The 17,238-nt window shown below is 39.6% G+C and overlaps 1 protein-coding gene across 1 annotated transcript in view; it reads right to left on the reverse strand.

The window, feature by feature from the left end:
* The window catches only part of ALK (ALK receptor tyrosine kinase), a 638,118-nt gene that overhangs the window by 571,777 nt on the left and 49,103 nt on the right, over window positions 1–17,238 (reverse strand). The window lies entirely within an intron of this gene.

A 17,238-nucleotide genomic window follows, 5' to 3' on the forward strand; every position in this document is an offset into this window, starting at 1 on the left:
GTTAGCTTTCACGATGGAAAGTGGTAAATAGTGGAGTACCCCAAGGATCTCTATTGGGACCTGTGTTGTTCAACATATTCATAAATGACTCGAACAAAGTTGTAAACAGTGAGGTAGCAAAGTTTGTAGATTACACAAAATTACTCAAAAAAACAGTTAAATCCAAATCTGACTGACGACTTTCAAAGGGCTCTCACAAAACTGAGTGACTGGCAACAAAATGACAGATGAAATGCCATGTTGATAAATGCAGAGTAATGAACACTGGGAAACAATCTCAACTATACATGCAAAATGATGGGGTCTAAATTGACTGTTACCACTCACAAAAGATCTTGGGTCATCATAGATAGTTCTCTGAAAACATCTGCTCACTATGCAGCATCAGTCAAATAATGTTAGGAACCATTAGGAAAGGGATAGATAAGACAGTAAAATATCACACCACCACTATATAAATCCACGGTTCGTCCACACTTTGAATACGGTGTGCAGTTCTGGTCACTCCATCTCAAAAAAGGTATTAGCAGTGGAAGTAGTACAGAAAGGGGCAACAAAAATATAGAGGTGTGGAACAGCTTCCATATGAGGAGAGAGATTAAAAAGAGAGACTACTGAGGGGTGATATGATGGAGGTCTATAAAATCATGACTAGTGTGCAGAGAGTGAGTAATGTGAGTGTTATTTACTCCTTCCCATGACACAGGAACCAGGGGTCACCCAATGAAATTAATAGGCAGGTTTAAAAACATAAGGAAGTAATTCACACAATGCATGGTCAACCTGTGGACCTCATTGCCAGTGGATGTTGTGAAGGCCAAAAATATAAGTGGTTTCAGAAAAGAATCAGATATAGTAACGGACAGATCCGTCAATGGCTGTTAGCTAAGATGGTGAGGGACACAATCCCATGCTCCAGGTGTCCCTAAACCTCTGATTCCCAGAAGCTGTGACTGGATGACAGGGTATGGATCACTAGAAACATTTCCCTGTTCTCTTCATTCCTTCTGAAGCATCTGGCACTGGCCACCGTTGGACTAGGATACTGGGCTAGATGGACCACTGGTTTGACCCAGTATGGCCAGTCTTAAGTTCTTGTCATGCACTAAAGATTTAGATCACAAATAAAACCAAGCTAAGCATTTTTTGGTGGGCATTTGAGACACATGCAACTACTTATGTGCTTGATCAGAGGTAAGGTACATAAGCATGATGCAGAATATATCCCTTGGTGGGTGCCCTTCAGATATCTCTGGGTCCAACATTAATGCAAAAGAGGATACTTTTTTTAAAAAGCCACTCTCAAACTAGTTAACCATCCTCTCCATACCCACCTCTCCCCCCACCCTCCACCAAGTATCCTTCCAAAATAATAAGAGGCAACATTCCTAGAAGATACCTCTTATATTATTTTCAAAGACTATAAAGAGAAACAATGCTTGGGTCCTTGTTAATGTTTTAGAATATTTGGGTTGCTGAGCACCCAAACAATCTAATTTGTTCATTTTTTTTTAAAATTGGGCATATTTTTTATTTTCATAACCATACTGTAAGAAGTCAGCAGGCCCTGAGGTCTTTGCTCTTGCACTGTGCTGTCCACTATGGGCCATGTGGAAATTCATGACGACATTGAAGATAGAACTCAGAGCCTGCTGTTTCAAAACTAAGCAAAGATTCCTTCACTTGTGCTAACAATCTCCCAGGCCTGACAACAATACATTGCTAGATACACATTTGAGCAGTACTGATTCCATTCAGGAAAGGGCAGCAGTTAATTTTTTCAGACAAATAATTTGAGTGAAAAATGCAGTTGTGGTAAATCCAAAAATCTATATGAGAATTTGACACAAATTTGCCAAATAGTTTCGGGGAGGGGGGGGAAGTGAGGCAAAGGAAGAGGCAGCTTCATTATTAATCCAGTGGTTAGAGCACTCACCTAGGATGTGGAAGATAGTGGAATTCCCCCGCTGCCTGATGTAGCAAAGGGATTTGGGCATCCCATGATGTAGGACAGTACCCTAACCAGTAGGCTCAAAAGATATTTTGGGGGCAGGGCTCAATCTCTCTTGTTGAAACTGTTCCTTTGTGTACAAATAATCAGTGGAGAAGGCACCTGAATGTGGGTTTCCCACATATAAAAGTACCCTAACTACCAGACAATAGAGTCAGTTGCATTCTTTCCCTTGCTCAGTGACAGTGAATTCATAGTGCAAGTCATAATGAACAGACAGGTGTTTTGATTCACTGAAGTTCTCTTTTTTGGGAACAATTTTTGGATTAAGTTTAACCCAAAACAAGGACTATACTCCCTCCTCCCACTTGACTTTTTTGGCATAGCTTGCAAACTGAGAAGTGTGACAAAGTTCCTCCTCTACCTTGCTGAGTTCTTCACTTATTGGCAGATTTGTTCACCTCAGTGATCTTCCCCTCTGGTGGAATCCACAGTCTGGGTCAACTTCTTCTGTGTCTGATCAGGAGTTGGGAGGTTTAGGGGGAACTCAGGCCCACCATCTACTCTGGGTTCCAGCCCATGGCCCTGTGGATCACAGCTGTCTATAGTGCCTCCTGTAACAGCTGCATGATAGCTACAGCTCCCTGGGTTACTTCCCCATGGCCTCCTCCAAACACCTTCTTTATCCTCACCACAGGACCTTCCTCCTGGTGTCAGATAATGCTTGTACTCCTCAATCCTCCAGCAGCTCTCCCTCCCAACTCCTTGCACCTCTTACTCATAGCTCCTCACACATCAAACTCACTGACTGACTGGGAGGCTTTTAACTAGTTCAGGTGGCCCAATCAATGTACCTATTGGGTGTCTGGGAAGTGGGCGGGCAAAGCCCGCCCACTGCTAAAGGATCCTCCCCCAGCCTAAGGGGAGGAACCACAGGGCCACATAACCCACTGAGTGCGGGGGACAACTAATAAAAGAACAGGGACAGGAGTGAGGTCAAAGGGTCAGAAGGAGGGAACCTAACAGGGACACCAAGCAGAGAACCCCGGGCCTAATCAATGTAGCTATCTCCACTACCTTCCAGAAAGATCTTAATTGGCCACAGGTGTCTTGATTAACCTGGAGCAACTGCCAGGTTACCATGGAACTAGGGATTTGGTTAGCCTGGGGCTAACATACCTGTTCCTCACTACTTTACTGTAGCCATCTGGTCTTGCCTCATCACAGAAGTCATTCATCCAGCTCTGGTTTGAAAGCAGCAGACTCCACAAAAGGAAAGAATGAAATGCATGATAAAACAATATGAAACATTCCTGAGTCATTTAGCCCAACAAACAGAAAAGAACAGTTACAGAAATCCAGCAATGGCTTTTTCCCCTGGTTCTAGGTGTATTGCAACCTTATTTACATTTTCCACAGATGATTAAAAATCATTAGAAATACCATGTTGTCTTCAGACCTTAAAATGTTTACTTTTCTGTTTCTTTATATTTGACCCATTAGATAGTCCTGTTCAACTCAGCCTTATTCAGAATCCACAAATAGTCCAAAATTATTATTTTTAAGTAGCACATGGAAGACTCTTTATTCTATGAAGCCCCTCTGATACTAGCCCTCAAGATACTAAGGGATAAAGAATGCCTGAAAAAATAAAAATAAACCCAGATTCACAAACATTTAAGATACAAACTCAATCCACTAATCCAACTGTGAAAACACCTTTTAATTCCATGTGCCTTGAAGTTGTAGAAGTAGTTCATAGAAAATCAGGGTTGGAAGGTCATCTAGTCCAACCCCTTGCCCAAAGCAGGATCAATTCCCAGACAGATTTTTTGCCCCAGATCCCTAAGTGGTCCCCTCAAAGACTGAACTCACAACCCTGGGTTTAGCAGGGCAATACTCAAGCCACTGAGCTATCCCTCCCTCATAGTTAGATTAAATGAGAATACTTTTATTAAAAAGCACATTTCACAGTTCCACAATCATTAACAGAATGTAAATGAAGACTTGAAATTCACATTTTGAATGGAACCATATTGCCAGGTGATTCACCTTGCCTGAAAGCTGGTGCAGGAGGGCATGAAGTACCCCTGTGGAAAGTCCTGACCTCATGCAAATTCCCATGGATACACCAGGTGCGGGTACAGCCTATTCACAGTTTTCTGCAGGGAGCAAACCCTCACATACCCCCAGAGGTGGGGAATAGTAGACAATCTCTCCCAGGCAATGCTAGTGGACATTCTCTCCCCTACACACACACACACCTCCCCCTCACATAGATTTTACTGTGGGAGAGGATGATCTGGCTGTTTGCTGAATTAACAACCTTAAGCTTTCAAAAATCATGAGTCAGATCCCCAAACATCATGAGGCCAGGAATCATGAGATTTTAAAATCAAAGTGGATAAAAAATAATCACTTAAAGACCACCTCATCCCAAAATATCAGTTTCTTTATTAAAATCTTATTTTTAATTTAAATAAAATATGGCTTTTTAAAAAAAACTACTAAAAGTTAACTTTTAAAATAGGTTGCCATAATTTCAAACAATTAACAATGTAAAATAAATTTAAAAATATTAAACCGGACTTGTCTGCTGCCAAGTTTTAAATAAAGTCAAGCCACTGAAGTCACTGGCTAAGCACCTAGAACTAGATTTTCTCAAGATGCCAAACCTTCTTTTGACTGCAGTAGCCTCTTCTGCAAGTGCAGAGAGAATATTTTCTTCATTTCAGTTTGTTTAGATATTTCAGTTCTATTGCTATAATTCATTCAAAGTTAAGAAACCAACTGGGAATTGAAAAAGCAGGAAAACTTGTTTTCCTCTTCCAATCTCTGAATAAAAATTAGGTGTGAGAGGATGAGATCTATTTCCTTTGTTGAATACATCAGTTTTAAATGCAAAAACATGTTTTGATGAACTATTTTCCCCCTTATGTATCCAGCACATTTAAAAGGTAATTTTATTCAACTAAACTAAATACAAAAAAAGTAAAATGCTGTTCTTTGGATTTTTAATTCAATTTCCATCCAAATAGTGCGTGGCACAAATCACAAGTAAAAATTTAGTTTTGTAAGTAGAAAATGTATTGTTCACCATTTTCAAATACAATGAAATACATAAAAATTAAGAATCTGAATAAAAGCAAGTTAAGCTATAATTGCTTAAATAAATGTGTATGGCTATAGTGTGCACACCTGTTTAGCAAAAACCAGCACCAAATTTAGTGCAAAGGCTACTCTTTTTCTTTTTATGGGGTGCAAATCAACATGTTTTAATGGTTACCAACTAGGGAGAATTTACCTCTCTTTAGGGAAATACTAAAAAGGACAATATACAACAAGATTAAATGTGATGATTTAAATCAAGATTGCCCTGTTTGCTGATTTACATCATGATTAAAATCAGTCATTTAAATTGCTTTGATTTAAAAGTCAATCAATCCAGTTTAAAACTAACACTGTTTGGGTTTGTTTTGAGTGTCTTTCAGTCCTTCAGGGATCTGGTTGTCAGCCTTTGCTCTACATGTATGAGAGCTAAAAAACTTATTTTTATTTTTAAATCAGTGAGGATTCTTACATGCTCACACCACTCCAAGGGTCTGGGACTTTAAGAAAAAGAGTAAATATTGCAAGATCCTGATAAATTCATGACACTTGTCAACATAGCTAAAGCAGTGCTGCCCAATCCACTGTATAGCTTTTGGTCACCAGCTGACAAATGCAACCCATGACACTCCAAGAACATGAGTTTCTACAGAGCCATAGCATTTGACATGGTATCACTAAAGGTATATCTACACTACCCGCTGGATAGTGATCGATCTATCAGGGATCGATTTATCATGTCTAGTGTAGATGCAGATAAATTGATCCCCTGATAAATCAATCCCTGATCGCTCTGCCATTGACTCTGGAACGCCACCATGGGGAGAGGTGGAGGCGGAGTCAACGGGGGAGCAGTGGACATCGATCCTCCACCATAAGGACGTGAAGTAAGTGATTCTAAGTCGATCTAAGGTACACCGACTTCAGCTGTGCTATTCTCGTACCAGAAGTTGTGTATCTTAGATCCATCCCCCCAGTGTAGACCAGGCCTAAGATGGCATTCAGCAGGCCTTAACATCTCTCTAAGTTCAACCCTACGAAAGTGCTGTAATACTTGTAATTAAAATAGCCATGCATTTATATTGCCTCAGCTTGTCTACACTTAACAGGCGATTGAGACGTGGCAATCAATGCATTGGCAGTTGATTTAGAGGGTTAGACCTGCTAAATCGACTGCAGATTGCTCTCCCGTTGACCCCTGTACTCCACCAGATTGAGATGAGTATGGGGAGTCAATGGGAGGGCATCTCCCATCAGCATTGCATAATGTGGACCCCGCGGTAAGTAGATCTAAGCTACGCCAATTTGAGTTACACTATTCACATAGTACCTTAGATCAACTTTTCCCTGTAGTGTAGACAAGGTCTGAGTAAGGGATTTACTCCACTTTGCCCCCATATTTTAAAGGGAAAGGGCTTCTCCAAGTCAGTATTGTCATGTAATTTAGACCTGTAAGATAAACCATAAAATATTGTAAAGTCCTCCAAAATTCTGAATATCTGTGTAAAAGTATCTACCATTGACTTGTTAAGTAACAAAAAAACCAATATTCACTACTTAGTTTTTAGGTGGACCTCACAAAAACCCAATGTTGGATGCATTTCTAAAAGCTTTGCTCTAGGAATTATTTGGGGAAAGTCAAATGGTCTGTGTTATACAGGAGATCAGACTAGATCATCATAACAGTCCCTTATGAGGGTTGGAATGTATGGAACTTAGTTATTAAAGACAGCCCCCCCCCCCGCCCCCCAAAACGAGACAGAATACAAAGTTAAGGATTAAAAGGTTGCAAAGTCAAGCACTCAAGTTAGGAAATGGCAGAACGAAAGTGGCCCATGCGACCCTAATTCACCTCACTTGTGAGTATGTATTATGATAAAGCTTTTAATTACTTGTAGAAATGACTACACCACAAAAAGTTTGGTTTAAGTGACTTGCATAACATCACATAGGAACTCTGTGCCAGAAACAGGGATAATAATACCAAGTCCCCAGAGTAGCAATAATTAATTAATATCATTATGCATATACACAAGGGGGACAAATTAAGGTTGCACGTTCATTTCCTAAAGTGCAAGTGCTTGACTTTGCAACCTTTTAATCCTTAACTGTGTATTTCCTATTTTTTTTTATTGTTTAGTTCATTAATGAAAGCAACCTTAACTAAGGTTGTATGTAGGTTTTGTTTGTGAATTTTCTTTGATCGAAAGATATTATGATTTATATATAAAACAATGTAGAATAAAGATGTTTTATATGACTCTGTAGTTTAACAATAATATCGTTCATTGAATCTTGACACATCTGAATTACATAAACAAGTCAATTGAGTTCAATATACATCTCCCAGTACTGGAGAGGGGAGGGGAAGAATGTTTTAAATGTCATGAAAAGTAAGAAGTGCTTGAAAAGTATTTCACAGTAATATGGGGGGAAAAATAGATACACCATTTAAAATAGTCATTTAGAAGTTTCAGTAAAACATAACAGAAAACTGAGCAGGGAATCAGCTATAGTTCTCCACTGTTTTTAAAAGGTAAATATTCAGACACATAGCCCCCTCCCGCAAATTGTAAGAAGTGGATAAACAATATCCATGGAAAGGAGCTGGAATTTTGCATCTTAGTTTCATGTAATCTTTTTTGAAGAAGGTCACAAACAATTATCCTTTGTAGGGAAGCTGTGCAATTTACCCCAGTACAAATCCAAAGGAGCACAGCAGGAGCATACCCAAAGCCATTCTGCCTTCATTACAGCTCCCCCTGGGGAGCCTTCTCTCTAATACTACTATGGCACTCTGAGGGAAATCAGTTATCAAAGGCAACTGTTGCCATGACAACTCAGGAAACAGTGACTCTCCCCAGGCAAATCAACTGAGGGAAGGAGTGCTGAGTGGCTGCTTATCTGTGATGTCACAATGTTACTGGTCAGGCAGCAGCAGGGCGCAACAAGTGTGCATGGGATGAGGTGATCTGGCATTCTGTTTTTCTCAAGTTCCCTAAAGAGCCTAACCAAAAAAATGCACATTGGAGACCATTCCACATGCATTAATAGTAGCTGAAATTTGTTCAAACCCTCCCTTACATGTTTACAAAGGAAAAAAAAAAGTCAGGGGGAAAACAGGGGTGTGTGAGAGACATTAAGTTCCTGTAAAACTGAGTTCTGATGCAACTGCAACTATGGTCTCAGTAGTGAGAATATACTATAGGAAAACAGTATAATCCCTACCACCGCTCTGCTTCCTTTCTCCTCTCTAAAGGGTTTCTGCTTAGAACCTTCCCCAGACACACACACAGCTGGGATTCCTACTACAAATTTTTTTAAACAGCATATATATCCTCACACATTGTTAGCACGGTTCTATGGATATCCATGGTACTTACATTTGAGTAAGGAAGTTAGAAACATGAAAGTGTGAATTTCAAAATAACCTTCAAACATAAGAAAATTATGAATCAGTCTTTGCCAAAACAAGTGGGACAAACTCAGCAGTGGGAGATATTTTATTTTCAAGCTTTTTTTTTTAAAGCAGCATAAAATATCATCATAGTAAATATATTATGCTTTTTAGAAGCTGGAAAATAAAAAGTATCTTCCACTGGTAAGTTTGTCCTATTTGCTTTGGAAAGCAGTAATAATTTTTCTTTCACTTTAAATATAAATGAATATATACTGCCTCCTTACAAAAAGGAGTGATTTGTCAGAAGTATGCTAGTTAAGCTCTAATCTGCTAGGGCAGCTGACAAAAATAGAATAACTGCAATACAAAACAATAAGCAGTCTTGTGTGGATGATGATGAAATTTACCAGACATCCACAGTTTGTGAAGATATCCAGCAATTCTTCTACATAAACAAAGAATATCGAATTAAAGTCTCTCCATGTCACATTTTTTTCATTGTGGATTTTCTATATCTTGTTAAATAAATACGCACACACTTTGGATGCTGCAGGAAGTTTTCTAAAAAACAGTGACCAAACCCAACATGCATTTTTCCATCACTTTTCACTACAACTGGTGGTGGTGGGGTAAATAGTCTCCCACTGAAACTTCTGAGTTTTTGGCAGAAATTCAAATATTTCCTCACCCCAAAACCAAAATATTTCAATTTGAAAATGCTACTGTGGTGCCTCATGGGAGTTGTAGTTCAGATGAGTCATGCTCCCATTCTTCTCTGTAATAGAACTCCAGGATCTGACTACATCTCCCATTATGCATCACACTCCTTTAAGTCAAGGAAGGCAGTACATCAGGGGAGAGGTAATCCAGCAGGGGGGCCCAGTCCGTAGAGAAGAATGGGAACATGGAGCTACTAAATTAGCAAATCCATGAGGCACCGTGGCAGGATTTCCAAATAAAAAATATTACAGTTTAGGGGCATGTGTTTTTTCTGTGAAAAACCATGACATTTTCTATAAAGTAGATGATTCTGTGAAAAAGAGTTTACTTAAACAAAATACCATCAACAGTTATAATGGAAAATTTTGGCCCAGCCCTATACTGAGCTAAAGCAACCCGTAAGAGTCACCTTGGGAGGTTTAATTCTTTCATAAGGTGATGCCACATAAGCCATGTACAGTAGGTTTCACAGTGCAATGTATAGTTTCAAACTTTGTTCTCCATGTACCACACCTTTACGTTTCTAAGAATGCCTCCTCTGTGCAGCGACAGCTGACATTTTGTTCTCAGAGCTGCAATTGCCTGGTAGGCAGAGGAGAGACACTGAGTCCTCTTACTGAGCTTCCCTCCATGCCCCCCTTGCTATTTAATGGTTTCTTGTTCATCTAAAATAAGAAGTCATTCAGACTCAAGGTATATGGTGGCTCTTTAAGTATGTAGTAACATAGCATCCATCACTGTTGTCTTACAACACCCTTATCCAGCATTAATAAGATACAAAAATAAAAATTAACTTGAGTTCTCTGGAATACTGGATACATTGACATCCACACCTATCTTAAGTTATAGATCTAGATACTTGGAAGTTAAACCACTAGGGAGCAGGGTGTTTGTTGTTTAATTTATGAGAAATCCAGAACAAAGACTCAACATTTTGGCTTTGGGGCCTTAATCTTAGGTGAATACTTGTCCAGCATTTCCTGTGTTTAGAGAGAAGGAAAGTTTGCTTTAAATCGTAGATGTGCCTTGCAGACCAGAACCCCCAAACATCAAATGCATTCCAAATATAAATTTGGATCTGAATTCTTTTGCTAGCACCTCTCTCCAGTATTGTGAACCACAAGCTTTTAAAAATCCATGAATGAGTCAGGGACCCCTAAAATCATGAGATTTTGTAAATTATAAATGTTGAATTCTTTTAAAATACCTGGTTTCTGAGCTTTTCGGGTGCACTCATTTCACATTTTCAAGTTTTTTGCTGAAACCATGAAGACTTTGTGTTTTAAAATAAAAGCTGAAAGAGTCTGATGCCATCATCCCTTGATTCCAGCACTTGGGACTTTAAGAAAAATAAAATCTGCCAAATAATGCAAGACTTGCAATAAAATTGCAAGAGATGGCAACACTGTATCTGGACTGCTGCTCCCTACTGACATGGGCATAGTTTTGGGGCAGAGGGCTTTTCCCCCACCGCCAACTGGAAGCCTCAGTCAGGTGCAGAATTTGTCCCTACATACACAGCCCCATTGTCCTGACCGGAACTGTCCCCACCCCCCCTTGCAAATATAGAAGTCAAACTATGCCTATGCCTATTAGATGGCATCAGACCTGCTCAGATGTGATCTTGCCGTCTAGTGACTCAGTTATGGGGTACACATAAACCCTACAGTTATTGAGATTACAAAAAGAAGATGACTCAAGTGGGAGAAGCCTGGGTTCTGAGAATGGAGGACTGTGGAGTCTTCTCTCTAGAGATAATCTATCCCACAATTTTCGGATTCTTCCTTCTGGTTTTACCAAAGTCATCCCTCATGCTTTCTGAAGAACTGGGAGGGCCACTTTGAGGCATTATTTTGAACATAACTTTGGGGACCTAGTTCTGAGAGGTGATCTTGTTTCTTGGCATAAGGTGAAGCTATTAAATCAGAATATTGAGACAATGAGTGCTCTACAGAACAAAATTTAGTAGGGGATAAACCCAAGTTCTAGCCTCACTGCTATATATATATATATATATATATATATATATATATACATACACACACACGCACACGCACACGCAGCTTGGCTAGCAAATATGGGTATATAGAATCATTATGAAGAGCCCAGAATTTCACAGAACACAAACACACACAAAAACAATACTACAGCATATTCAGATTTCTAGAAAGCAAAGTCTAGATAATTAGATCTAATCAGCTGCATGTTTTAATGTTCTAATTACGCAACAACGACAGTGTGGCAAAATATGAAAAATTGAGAACCACTGACCAAGCAATTTTAAAGTTAGATAATGTTTTTTTGTTTGTTTTGTTTTTTTTCTAAAATGAAAAATGGAAACGACTTCAGCTTTTTGCTTCCAAGGAATAATGAAATGGGGATCATGACAGACTAATCCCCTATTACAAATAAATCAATGAAACTATCTAAAGAACATACAAAGGCTCTATTCCTACAAAAGGCTCAGTGTCCACACACTGAAGTTTTTCCATAACCTGTCTTCAAATTACACTTACATCAACATTGTACTTGTAATCTATTCTCTGGAAATAGAGTTTGCAGCCTGCCATCAATCTAGACTCCATGGGGGGAACTGCCCACATCACTAACATGTCATATACCATATGACTTTCTATATATCTGGCAGCTTCTACTCAGGAGGGACCAGGACTAGGCAAACAAGGAATGGCTCCTGGTATGTAATTTTTTCTTCTGAGACATGAAATTCCTTGAGATTAATTTATTTTCTTTTAAATAATTTATTGACCCTTATTAAGGAGCAGAGACAAGTGTTATTCCATACAGAATTAGACACAAATGTATGCACAGAATACTGCTCACAAGCCAAATTCCGAACATGCAGTCTTTGCTTTGGACCACAATAAAATAAGCAGAGATGAACAAAGGAGTGGAGGTTTGAGTTTTGGCAAAGCCAAGTCTGCAAATGACATGTTGAGGAATGGTTCATGTGCACATTCCCCTTGGTCCTCACTCTTTTTGATAGACAGGAAGAGGTAGTTCAGCTAAAAAGGTTTGATTAAACCCCACCACAAATCTCAAAAAAAAAAAAAAAGTTTGATAAGAAGCAAGAAAAATACATACAAGGCATAAAATCAAAACTACCAGATGTGTTGCTTTTAAGCACATATTTAGATGTTTTGCTTTATAGGATCCTTACTGAGTATCTAAAAGGAGATTATTGTACACACTGTCCCTCCTCGCCCTTGTCTGTTTATTGCCCTCACTTGAAGGCTGCTTCTGCTCCCAATGAAATCAGTGAAAAGACTTCCATTGACTTCAGTGACACTAGATTGGGCATTTGATGTCATGTGCGGCCTTCTCTACTCAAGCTTTACTGAAGCTTTCGGTGAAGCAAAATAAGTTATACTGATATAAAGTGCCATATATAGATATGCCTGCGACAACACTAAGGCTTTTCTTGACATAAGTGTATCAGGAATTAAACAAAAAAAAGCATAAGAATGGCCATACTGGGTCAGACCAAAGGTCCATCCAGCCCAGTATCCTGTTTGCTGACAGTGGCCAATGCCAGGTGCCCCAGAGGGGGTGAACCTAACAGGTAATGATCAAGTGATCTCTCTCCTGCCATCCATCTCCACCCTCTGACAAACAGAGGCTAGGGACACCATTCGTTACCCATCCTTTCTAATAGCCATTAATGGACTTAACCTCCATGAATTTATCTAGTTTTCTTTTAAACCCTGTTATAGTCCTAGCCTTCACAACTTCCTCAGGCAAGGTGTTCCACAGGTTGACTGTTCACTGTGTGAAGAACTTCCTTTTATTTGTTTTAAACTTGCTGCCCATTAATTTCATTTCATAAACTTACCACTCACCCAAATGAAACACTTATACCCCTTGCAGACAGACAACGTTCTGCTGATCAATCTTTTTAAGTGTAGATCAGGCCTTAACGCTAAGTTCTTTAGGTCAGGGACCATGTCTTTACTTTTTTGTGTGAAGTGCCCGCCAAAAGTTTGGGTGCTCTTTATTATTTAGTATTTTTGAAACTTCAGTGTTTTAAAAGATGTATTTTATGGGGAGAAAATATTGAAAACAGCACAAAAGCTCCTAATTATCAATATTTACTTCATGCCAAGCACTCTCTTCAAAAGGACACTCCACTGCCTTGGTCTTCAAAGCCATATCACAGCACCAGGCAGGCAGTGGAAAGAGACACCAGAAGAGCAGCACCCAGTGACATATCAGCATTAGCCAGTTATGTCTGCTTCCTGTTGACTCATTTCCTGGCTGTGTGAACAGAGAGAATCAATACAGCTCCTACTTATATAGTTTGTTGCATCTCAGTGCTTTGATTTCAGAAGCACCTGAGGAATAACTGGAGGCATAATACTGACACCGTAAGACCTCACCTTTGGGTTATGCCACGTGAACCGAGATCTCCTTACATCATAGGGATTCACAATGCTGTAGCTTAGCTTTAGTTTATGCCATGTGTTTACACCTATGCTCTGATGAACCCTGAAGATAAGGCTATCTCAGTGCATTCAGCAAACTCTAAAGCTAAGCTATGGCATGGTGAACATCAGTGAGTTTTACCTTTTGTTTTGTACACTGTCAGTGAAACTACTGACCATAAAAACTTCTCCCCACCTTCAAACAATCTATTAAGCTGAACTCAAAATTCTTGACCCTTTAATTCTTAGAGAGGATCAGGATGTGTTGTAAAGCAGACTTAATAAAGTGAGGGACTTCTGCATTAAGTCATTCTCTAGCTCTCTGCAGAAGTACCCATTCTCTCTCTGATCCCACAGCAGGGAAAGGAGATTTGGGAGGGAAAGGAGAAATAGCACAAAAGCATTTGATTATTTCAATTCCACATTTCCCCAAGGGTCTGAGAGGATGCTTTACTGCCTACCAATTGACAGTGAAGACCAAATAAGATATATGCACATTATCTTAGGCTTTGTCTGTTAACACAACCTACCAAACACTAAGATCTATTTTAAACAAGCTAATATTGCTACTACTTATCACTGACATAAATATTGCTTACAGTATTTTAGGCACTGGATCTCACAAGAAATCCTTGATTAATGGCCAACATGTAACCTTTGATTAATTAGTAGATATCCCAGTATAACATCCTTGAACTTTCAGGTGAATTAGTGTAAGAGCTCCTAGAAATTAATTACTGTATATCAAATCAAACAAGTATGTGAAAGGGAAAAAAAAGTGTCACTCCAAGAGGGAGCAAGGCATAATCTTTACTCCATGCAAAAGTAGTTGTGGTTATATCCACCTTCATATTACTGGTTAATACTCAAAATACTAAAACTGCCTGAATCTCACTTGATTTGGCAATTCACTTCAGTTTCAAGGGACTCTTTTCCAGATCAAAGTACTATGGCTATTAGCCTGTAAATCTTGCAATAGAATCTGTCTTGCAAGTTTTCCATTATTCTGAATTTTGGCTTAGCCAGAAATCGTATGAGACCAGCAGCCTGTGTGTTCATGGACTTGGACTGAATAGAGAAGAGAACCTGGGGATTCTGACCTCTACCGCTCATCTTGTTCTGTAGTCCTAGTTACTAAGCCCCACATTTGACACCTATGCAACCTACCTAGCTCATGGGATTGTACTGAGGCTTGGTGAATTTGTAAAGCATTGTGAGATCCTCAGATAAAAGAGTGAAGTATTATTTTCTTGCAGTATTTTTGCATTTCTAATTCTAGTCTGGATCAAAATGAGGAAGGGCAGAGACATAAAAAGGTCAAAAATTTCAAACCTCAAAAGAGCTTATATTAGGTTTACTGCGGATGAACTAACTGATGTGTGAAAGGGAAGGTAAGTAACTTCCACTGTATGGTGATCCACTCTGACTCTGAACTGATTTTAATTAAATTGTTCATATAATTTGATGATCCATTTGATGCAAATGTAGGATTTTTGATCAAGCCAAGGCCATGCTTAAGGATAGGAACCTGAATGAAAATCCAAGAAATCAGTATATAGGAAGCTTATTTCTTGATGATTATGGGAAGTATAGAGAAAATTCTCATTTCTAATTTTAGATTCACAACATTCCTGGGGCACTAGATTCTGTCATGTGCAAAGAATGCTGTTTAGCTAGAATCTGAGCTTGGTTCAAGGAGCCCAGTGTATCCATTCATTGACTAGATGTTGGTCTAGTCAAACCTCAACATCATTTTGTGGCAAATGCACAGTTATTTGACCTAGTGAAGAATGTTAATTGCTTCCCCCTCATAGTGCCTTGATACCCTATTCATTTCTTTCTATCACTATCTTTTGCTATGCTGCGTGGAAAAACTGTCCACTCTCTATTTAGTAATCCACCATCCTCGCCTCTTTAAATGCTTCTTAAATCCCCATTTCTTCCATGTCACTTTTAATTTAGATTATAGGCTCTTCAGAGCAGGAATCCAGCATATGTTTTTCAAAACTGCAGTCTTTATTTGTTCCCTTGGGAACCTAGTAGACATTTGTACAGCATCCAAACAAATAGAAATAAAGGAAACCTAGTCCCTTAGGGAAAGCACCAGTTCCTCACAAAGCTTCTGTGGGTCTAGAATAGTAAACTCCCTAAAGAGATGCCTTTTAAGCCTAATTTTCAAATAATGAAACCTGCATACAAAAATGCACGCTGGCAATTGCACATTTACATTTGCTACTACAATTATGTACGCACACAAATGTCTAGCAAAGTCCCTAATTTTTATATTTTCAGGCACAAATGTAGGTATAGACCTACAGACACATTTTTACATTTTACCTGAAGTCTTAGCGTTTCCTTAATCATGAAAATAATGCCAAAAATAAAAAGGTCTGGAAAGACATTTGTGGGACAAAGTTACTAGTGCAAACACCCAAAACTGAGAAATTGAAGCATTTTTCTTGGGTGACATTTCCTAACCCATTTTGAGTTATAAGTTACTTGGGCATGGTATGGAAGTGTGTGTGGGTCAGTGAGTACCAGTTTTCCTGTTGAGAAGCAACTAGAAATAACCAGGGGTGCTGGAACAGTTTTTATAGTGGGGGTGCTGAGAGCCTTTGAACCAAACTGTAAACCGTGTATATGATGGAAACCACTTCAAGCCAGAGGGTGCAGCAGCACCCCCAGTTACAGCACCTATGGAAGTAATAAAATATAACTCATTATCTTAAAACAAGAGCTTAATAAAGCATGATGGATAAACAAACTTGTAAATACTAAGTAGGGGAATTTATGAACAGAGGGGACTGTACCCTTAAATGTGGAATTTAGTGTAAATCTATAATAGGCCCAAAAATGTAATAAAAAAATTAAACTATTCCCTGAAAATAAAATGAGCAAGCATTAAAAATTAAGGAAGTGGCATGGCATTCCTCCCCCCCCCCCCCCGCCCGCAGCATTTTCCATAGCATTTCATGTTAACAAAATCTCTCATTTTTTTGGAATTTTCCACTGTGAAAACAAAACTCATTCTGACCAGCTCTACATAAAACTGATAATGCAGATCGTGTACTGTATTGAGTGTATATTGTAGTGGATACTACTACTACTGTGGTATCGTTCCTTTCCTCAGAGCATACTTTATAAATATTAATCACAAGACCTTATTGACATTGTCATAAATATAGAGGAAAGAGTAGCACAGGGGTCGGCAGCCTTTGGCACGCAGCTCGCCAGGGTAAGCACCCTGGCAGGCCGGGCTGGTTTGTTTACCTGCTGCGTCAGCAGGTTCTGCCGATCGTGGCTCCCACTGGCTGCAGTTCGCCGTCCCAGGCCAATGGGGGCGGTGGGAAGCGGCGCGGGTGAGGGATTTGCTGGCTGTGGCTCCCACCACCCCCATTGGCCTGGGACAGCGAACCGCAGCCAGTGGGAGCCGCTGTCGGCCGAACCTGTCAACACGGCAGGTAAACAAACTGGCCCAGCCCACCAAGGTGCTTACCCTGGCGAGCTGCTTGCCAAAGGTTACTGACCTCTGTGCTACTCTTTGCCGACCCCTGGAGTAGCATAAAATCCCTCCATAGCAGCTGTACTGAATTCTCTCACCTGTAAAGGGTTAAAGAGTT

This window comes from Gopherus evgoodei, chromosome 3 (assembly GCF_007399415.2).
Source record: "Gopherus evgoodei ecotype Sinaloan lineage chromosome 3, rGopEvg1_v1.p, whole genome shotgun sequence".
NCBI classification, from domain to species: domain Eukaryota; kingdom Metazoa; phylum Chordata; order Testudines; family Testudinidae; genus Gopherus; species Gopherus evgoodei.